Below are 7840 nucleotides of genomic sequence, written 5' to 3'. Positions count from 1 at the left end.
CGATGCTCTTTCGTTTTGTTTTTCTGTTCCTTGGTTTAATAACACAAGCATGATGGGCATTTCAGGATTTTTGATTATCATATGAGATTGTCTGTAGACACAATGACTACTGTGCTTCGCTAGTGTGTAAAAACCCACTAAAAGTCCAAGGTCCTGGCTAAAAAACACCATTAGCATGAAATGTAGCTTTTTGACTGCCTACAATTTGTATCATCATTTAGTGATCACAGATTGTCAAATTTCTTTTTAATGTAAGCTTTTGCCTCAAAACAGGCTGTAACACTTCAGAAAAATGATCTAAAACTCATTCTCACAATCTAACAGCATGAAGATCACCGCAAGAGTTGTCAGTGCTCCGGTGCTGCCCGGGGCGCTGTCTTCATTAGCATGTTTACCAGAGCTGTTCGCAGCAGAGGATTACAGTTCTCATTATGGAAGTGTGAGGATTACACACTGCCTGTCTCAGCAGCTTAATCATACCCTGCTGGTCTATTAGTAACTTACTTCTGAGCTGCTGTGTGACTGAAAGATAGCAAGAGAACTGAGATGAGGAAGTTTCAACACAAACTCTTTTATTTGAGGATATTTAAGGCGTTAATGAAACCACTGCATAATAACAAGAAACACTCAAGCATCACACACCTACAAGATTTCATCAATGTTCAGTCGTTTTTGGCAGCCTGAAGGTTTAACTGCATATTAGGGTTTACGGTTACTGTTGTCCTTCAGTATAGCTAACAATGCCATGGGTGGCAAATACATGCCAAACATTCCTTAGAGATAAAAAATAAAATCACATACAAAAATAAAAGCTCTATGTTCAGCATGACATGAACACCCACTATGCACCATTTTGCTTCAAGTAAACTTTGACAAATGGCATTTTTCACAGTCAAAAAGATACACACAACAATAAAAGGCAACATAACCCCTCAGAATTATTGAGAACAAAAACAAGATTATCAAAGATCACAACATAATGTTCATCTGTAAAGACATTTTCATCAGTAGGGTTGAGAATATCTTTGACTGACAAATGATCAATCATATAAAACCTCAAAAGAGGCAACCAAGGTGAACTTAAGTGCATGCAATGTAGCTCCAGGCTTCCTATGGCAGTGGTGCAGAGTTTGGCACTGATAAATGAACCACAATCAGGCTCAGAACACTCTTAGAGAACTTTGTGTAACACAAACTGCCTTGTTCAAAGGCATTAATCAGGAGTGTCCAAACCTGCTCCTGGGGGAGCTCTTTGAGGAAGAGTCACCTTCCTGCAGAATTTAGTGCCAACCATCTCTCCCTCAAGTAATCCTAAAGACCTTAATTAGCCATTTCAGGTGTGTTTAGTGTATTTAGAGTCTGCAAGAAGGTTGGCCCTCCAGGAGCGGGACTGGACAACCGCTGCATTAGGACATTCAGGTAACTGTCTTTTAATTTGTGCATGACTTCATGTAGCAGCTTGTGGACAAATCCAAGAAATGTCTAAAAAATTACTTTCAAAATAAATGAGGGCACAAAGAAAAAAGAAGAGCAACCAACACAAGCTTATGCAGTAACAGTAAAATCTCATATGGACGACTGTCTTGCAATAAGAGGCTATGCCTCTTCCTCGTCCTCCACCTCTTCCTCATTTCCAGGCATCTGCACTTTAGCCCAGCCATCTGTAGTGAGGCTGTGCTTCTTCTGATGTCGTTTGTAGTTGTCCCAGTGGCCAGTGGTGTAGCCACACTCTTGGCACTTATGGGGCTTTCTCACCTGTGTGCCGCAACAACAACATATGCCGCTTCAGGTTCATACTCTGGTTGCAGCTGTAGTGTGCAGAGGGTGCACTGAAAGGGTTTGGCACCCGAATGCACCCGCTGGTGCCTCTTTAGATTAGCCAGGTTGCCACAGGGCATAGTCACACAGGTGGCACTTGTAGGGTTTCTCACCAGTGTGTACTCGATGGTGCCGCTTGAGGTTGTCGAAGTGGGCAGAGGCGTATTCGCACTGCGGGCACTTATATGGCTTCTCTCCGCTGTGGGTCTTCATGTGGCGGGCCAGGTGGTTCGGGTAGTGGGTGAGGAAGGGGCAGGCAGCACAGGTGTAGACCTTGTCCCCTTCGCTCAGCGGGGCATCCGGGTGTGTCCTTAGTTAGCATCTCCAGGGTGCACTTTGCGCATATTTGGGTCGAGGATCCGTCTTCGTCATCCAGGGCCATGCCGCACAGCCGACAAGTGAAGGGGAAGAACCTTGGGGGCAAGGAGGCAGGTTCAGATGCAGACTGTCCTGACTGCAACACTCCTGCTGATGACTGCTGCACAAGCCTGAGGCCATCAAGGGCGTGCAAGTAGTTCCCACCCCTTCCCATGTGAGGTCGGGGGGCAGACTGCACAGCACCTGGAACTGAATGATTTTGAATTAAAACTCTCTTTTCTATGTTCTTTTAGGCTGATGATGCATGGGGCAACTTTTTGAGCAACTTTGCTGGCCAACTTTTTTTGAGCAATGTCGCTTGGGTACTTTTCCACTGAGAATGGGTAACAAATTTGGATCTGGATACTTTAGATCGGTCATGGGCCCTGTATCTCATCTGGTTGCCCGTTGATGGCAATATTGCCCAAAGTTGCCCCGTGTATCATCAGCCTCAGGGGGTAAAGCAGAACCTTACTTACCTTCGGTGGGGGGCAGGAGCCACTTCCTTTTCCTTCTGACCCCGGGGTAATGTGGTTTAAACCGTTGCCACTTATTGGCTGAAGGGCACTCTGACCCGGGCTTACAACTGCATGCATACGCTGGTGCCTCTTCAGGTTCCCTAAGGAACTGCACGCAAACGTGCAGTGGTTGCACTTATAGGGCTTTTCCCCAGTGTGTATGCGCAAGTGCCTTTGCAGGTTTACTAGTTGTGCTGATGCATAGGAGCACAGCGGACACCCGTACGGCTTTTCGCCATTGTGCGTCTTCATGTGCCTCTTAACGTGGTTAGTGTAGCGTGACGTGAAACCACAGAGTGTGCATGAGTGGAGCTTTAGGTAACCATCCTCACCACCAGCACCCTCATTCCCTCCCCCTCTAGACTCCGCTTGTAAGCCTAAGCCCGAGCAGAGCTTCCTGTCCACAACGCCATCCGCATTCCCTTTGCAGCAGCGCATGCAGAAGGGCCCCACCAAGTCCATGCCGGGTCCCAGGGGGTCTTCCAGGAGCTGACCACAGCCCCTGCAAGAGAGGTAAGAGGGAAAGGCAGACTCAGAAACCCTCTCTTCACGCTCGCTTTCGGTCGCACGCAGATCATCGGCGTCACTCTCCATACTGAGGCGGCTGAAGGGGGAGCTCTCCTCGTCTCCCAGGGGGAAGCCAGGCAGACTGATGTCGGCTGTACAGGACCACAGCAGGAAACTGCATTACATTATGCTGCTGTATAGATATGTATTCTGCAATCTCAGACAGTGTGCAAGCATTCGAATACAATTTACGGCTGATAAAATTTTCAGTATAAGTCGATGGTAACATTTATATGTTATTATCACAAGTTACTAAAGACAAATGCTCACACAAAAAACGTAAACCTTTATACAAGATCACATGCATCTACAGTTGTCAAAAGTACAAATTTTGCACAAAATAGCAACAGCTGAAGTTATAGGAAAAATAGTTAGCGTTTATACTTACCCCCTAAGCCAGTGAACAACGTTAAGTAATTCAACAAATAAAAGGTGGTACTCCAACAAAACACAAGGATATAGTGTTTCTGCTCACTGTCTTTCCTGTGAAACGTTGCTTTCCTTCTGCAAGCTCCTCATGCACATGCAATTTGGAGAAATGTGTGAGTCTGAAGTCTGAACGGGCCTTTATATCGCCCGTTTCAGAAACCCCAGGTGGATGATTACCCAGCCTAATGATAATGATGATGACTATAATGGTCCTGCTGATGATGATGATGAGGGGGAGATGATGATGATGATGATGATGGTGGTGATGATGATGGTGATGATGATGACAACTATGATAAAGACCCTGAGAGGAGATGATGATGATGATGATGATGACTAAATGCCTTATTATAATGTGTCCTTGATGGTGATGACTGTCTTGATTTGATGACCCTTATATAATAGTGGTGGCACAGTGTATTTTTTCCTGATTTGCCATTTTGAAATTGTACTGTTCTGTCAGAATGCCCAAAACCAGAGAAATTTTCCAGAACGGTAGGCTCACTTCTTCCATCTGTACATGAAAGATCACACTGCTTGCAGACAGACAAAATGCAGCACTTTTGCATAATAGCACTAATATTACAAGTCAGTCTTTGCAGTTAATGTCCCATATAGAGCACATTATGTATCCTAATAAATGCCAGCAATATAGCAAACTAAAGCATGTTTAAAATCCTCAAGATTTAGCAGTAGCCATCATATAAGTTATTTTCAAGCAATTAAAAATGTTTTAAAATTAAAAAAATATATATTCACAAGAAATTTCTATGTAAAATTATGATTGTTTGACTTTTAATGAATAATCGACAACTTCTCAATATTTCCAGATTTTCCATGGCAGTCTGAACCCTTTAATGTTCCCTACCATAGTTAAACTTAGAAACTCACCTGAGAACTTTTCAAGGCCTATGATCTTGTTGTCATTGTCAGGATCTGAAAACTCGAGTTCTTGTCCCAGGAGAAAGTCGCTCTCAAAGGTAAGGCTTGCTGGACGTACAGTGCCTAAACCATCTTCAGAATCCACTGAAAGCAAAGGGTCATGGTCAAATACAGCAGCAATAGCAAAAACAACACTGAAAGATCATGCAACTTGACCCAAAATAGACACAGTCTCTGTGTGCCATTTCTTCTCCTTATCTTACTGATAATGTCTGTTTGGTCTGTCTGGTGGTATTGTCTGTATGTGTGCATTTTTATTGTATCTTTTTAATTTTTCAGTGTTTTTTTGTCTTTGATATGATGATTTATTATATATATATATTTTTTTTTTTTACACAACAAAGTCAAAATCTAAAAAGTAAAAAACAATAATAAGCAAAGGATGTAAAACTATGTCCTTAATCCATATGAAGCCCATACAAGCAGGTGTAAGCTTTTTAAGTCATGCTGAATCTTACATTTATTATACAAACAAGATGATTTACTGCACACCATCTTGTGGAATTATGTTCATATGTAATAATTAATAATTGGTCTAATCATTAATTAAAATAAATATAACTCTCAAAACCATTGGGTGTTGGAATTGGGTGTTTAATCAACTATAAGCTCTTTTTTATATAGTAAAAATAATATAATAACAGTTTATTCAATCTGTTATTTCAACTAAGTCACAATTTATGCATTGTTTTTTTTTAGAAACATTTTCTGAATGAAATAATATTACTTAAACTAAATCAGTTTTCACACAATATTTGGCATAATGAAAATTACAGCTTGACAGGAAAGAAGTTTATCTTTCATCTTTACTAGTGGCAAAATGGCTAGTCACAGTGGAAATGACATCACACTGCGAGTTTTATTTATATAACTTTTTTAATGATGGATTTTCATATTTTACAATGTACAAGGTAAAAAAAAATACAAGGGTAAAAAAAACAATAGGTATATTAATATCTGAATAGAAACATTAAAAATAAACAAAGAAGTCAATGTACATTTTTTTCAAAGACAGTTTTAATGTTATTTTCATGTAACAAAAAAGGAAAATAAGTTAAGGAAACAGCCAATCATGAAGAATCGACTTGGCCAGTAACGGGTTCTGGGGCTTTACTGTAATTTTACTGACATCTGCTGGACGAGACTGAAAATAATCACAACTTTATAAGAAGAAAGGCGACACAAAGAAACAACCAATGCAGCAAGTAAAATATTATTAATTAATTTACCAGCTAAGACTAAAAATCTTAAAATGAACTAATATTAAAATGAATTACACCGTGTAGACTGCAAAATTCAGCTCTTCTTCATAATCTGACACAAACACAGAAACAACTCATACTTTTGTTAGTTAGTCACATTATACATTTTAAAATAAAGGACACTGGATACACACAGCATATAATGATCAGAAGAATCTACCGGTCAGCTTGTCTGACACCTGAAATCACAATTCAAAAGTCAAAACAGATTGCAGTGCAATTATGCAATTATGTTTCTTTCAATACAAAATGAGCAATATTTATTTATAATTATAAGTTATTTATAGAGAGATAGATAAATAGATAGTTTATAATATTAATTATAAACTAATTATAATACTATAACCAACCAGTCGTTGTGTCTGTGTAATTTCTGTAACTAAAGAGCCTGCTAAATTATCATTGAGTGATTTTAGACAGACATGTCCAAGTTTATATTATGATAAAAAAAGACCACATGACGAGTTTCTGTGATTTTTCTCTGAATTAGTAAATACCATCCAAAACCAAATAAGGGGAATGAAACACGTTTCAAATAATTTAGCTAATAATATTAGAAAAGAACGCATGCTTACACTTGACTGGCTGTGGATTCTGTTGTTTTCTTCTTGGCATCTTCCAGTTAACGTAGCCTTTTTATTTGCAACCTCCTCTGGATTCCCTCGAAAACAATCAACTCATTCTCCAAAGTATCCTTTAAAAGCATTGACATAATACACGTTAATGACATGCACGTCAACACAACCCATATAACAGATACATGGCGCATCTAGGAGCTAACATGCTAATCTTACAGTGGCATATAAGATAAATTAGACTTGCGTCATTTACAGCAAATAAAAGCTGTAACGTTATTAAACTGGAGTGCGACAGAATGCATGCCTGTGTTCTGAACTGCACGACTCTTTCCGCCCAGCCTGTGTGTGTTTGTTCAGTCGATATGTACCACACAAATCTAAAAACTCAACTCCAGCTATCTTGTCAAGCTCAGCAGATGTCATAAATATACCTGCTCTTTCTGCCTGACACGTCAAATAACAGTCCCGCCGAGGAGCGCTCCTGCTCTCAGTCCGCCATTCCCTAACACATCCACCACAAAGAAAGGCAATTAATGCTCTTTTTTCATAACTTAATTGATTGTATACATTTTCTTCTTCTTCTTCTTTTCATTTTTTGGCAGATTGCAACCATGACTTTTAAAGGTGCATACCGCCACCTACTGTATCAGAGTATGTAACATGAGCTATATCCATTGGTACTACTTTATATCAAAAAAAAAAAAAAAACAAAGTATACATTTTTCTTCCGCTACTTTGCGTATATCCGTTTTCTCAGTTACGCGTTTCCGGGGACGTAGAGCTGCTCTATTTTTATATTTCTCTTTTTTATGGAATGTTGTACGATAATGTAACTAAAATAAAGGAAATCCTTTTGATTCATTTTTGTGGGCGCAATAACTATGAATAATTCTTACCTATTATATTATTATGACAACATTATTATATTATATTAGCCTATACTTATTATGCAACAACCATCAATATTGTAATATTTTCTTTCTATACTATTCTTGCTGTAGCAAAACTCTGTTGTACCACAATCCATAATACAAAGCTGTCGTCTTAATTATTATTAATTATTATAGGAAGTTGTGCGTACATTTATACTGTATATATATATATATATATAGTATGGTATATATATATATATATATATATATATATATATATATATATATATATATTAATTAATTTGACTTATATATATATATATATATATATATATATAGGGGAATGAAACACGTGTGTGTATATATATATATATATATATATATATATATATATATATATATATATATATATATATATATATATATATATATATATATTATATATATATATATATTAATGCCATTTGGTAATGAAACAGTATCAGTTTATCTGTTTT

At 38.4% G+C, this 7840-nt stretch overlaps 1 pseudogene; it reads right to left on the bottom strand.

Annotated features, from left to right (window-relative positions):
• Positions 1–1307: 1307 nt before the first annotated feature.
• On the bottom strand, positions 1308–7119 carry LOC109066044 (annotated as a pseudogene).
• Positions 7120–7840: the final 721 nt, after the last annotated feature.

Source organism: Cyprinus carpio, chromosome B20, assembly GCF_018340385.1.
Source record: "Cyprinus carpio isolate SPL01 chromosome B20, ASM1834038v1, whole genome shotgun sequence".
Lineage (NCBI taxonomy): Eukaryota > Metazoa > Chordata > Actinopteri > Cypriniformes > Cyprinidae > Cyprinus > Cyprinus carpio.
This window is presented reverse-complemented; position numbering and strand designations above follow the sequence as displayed.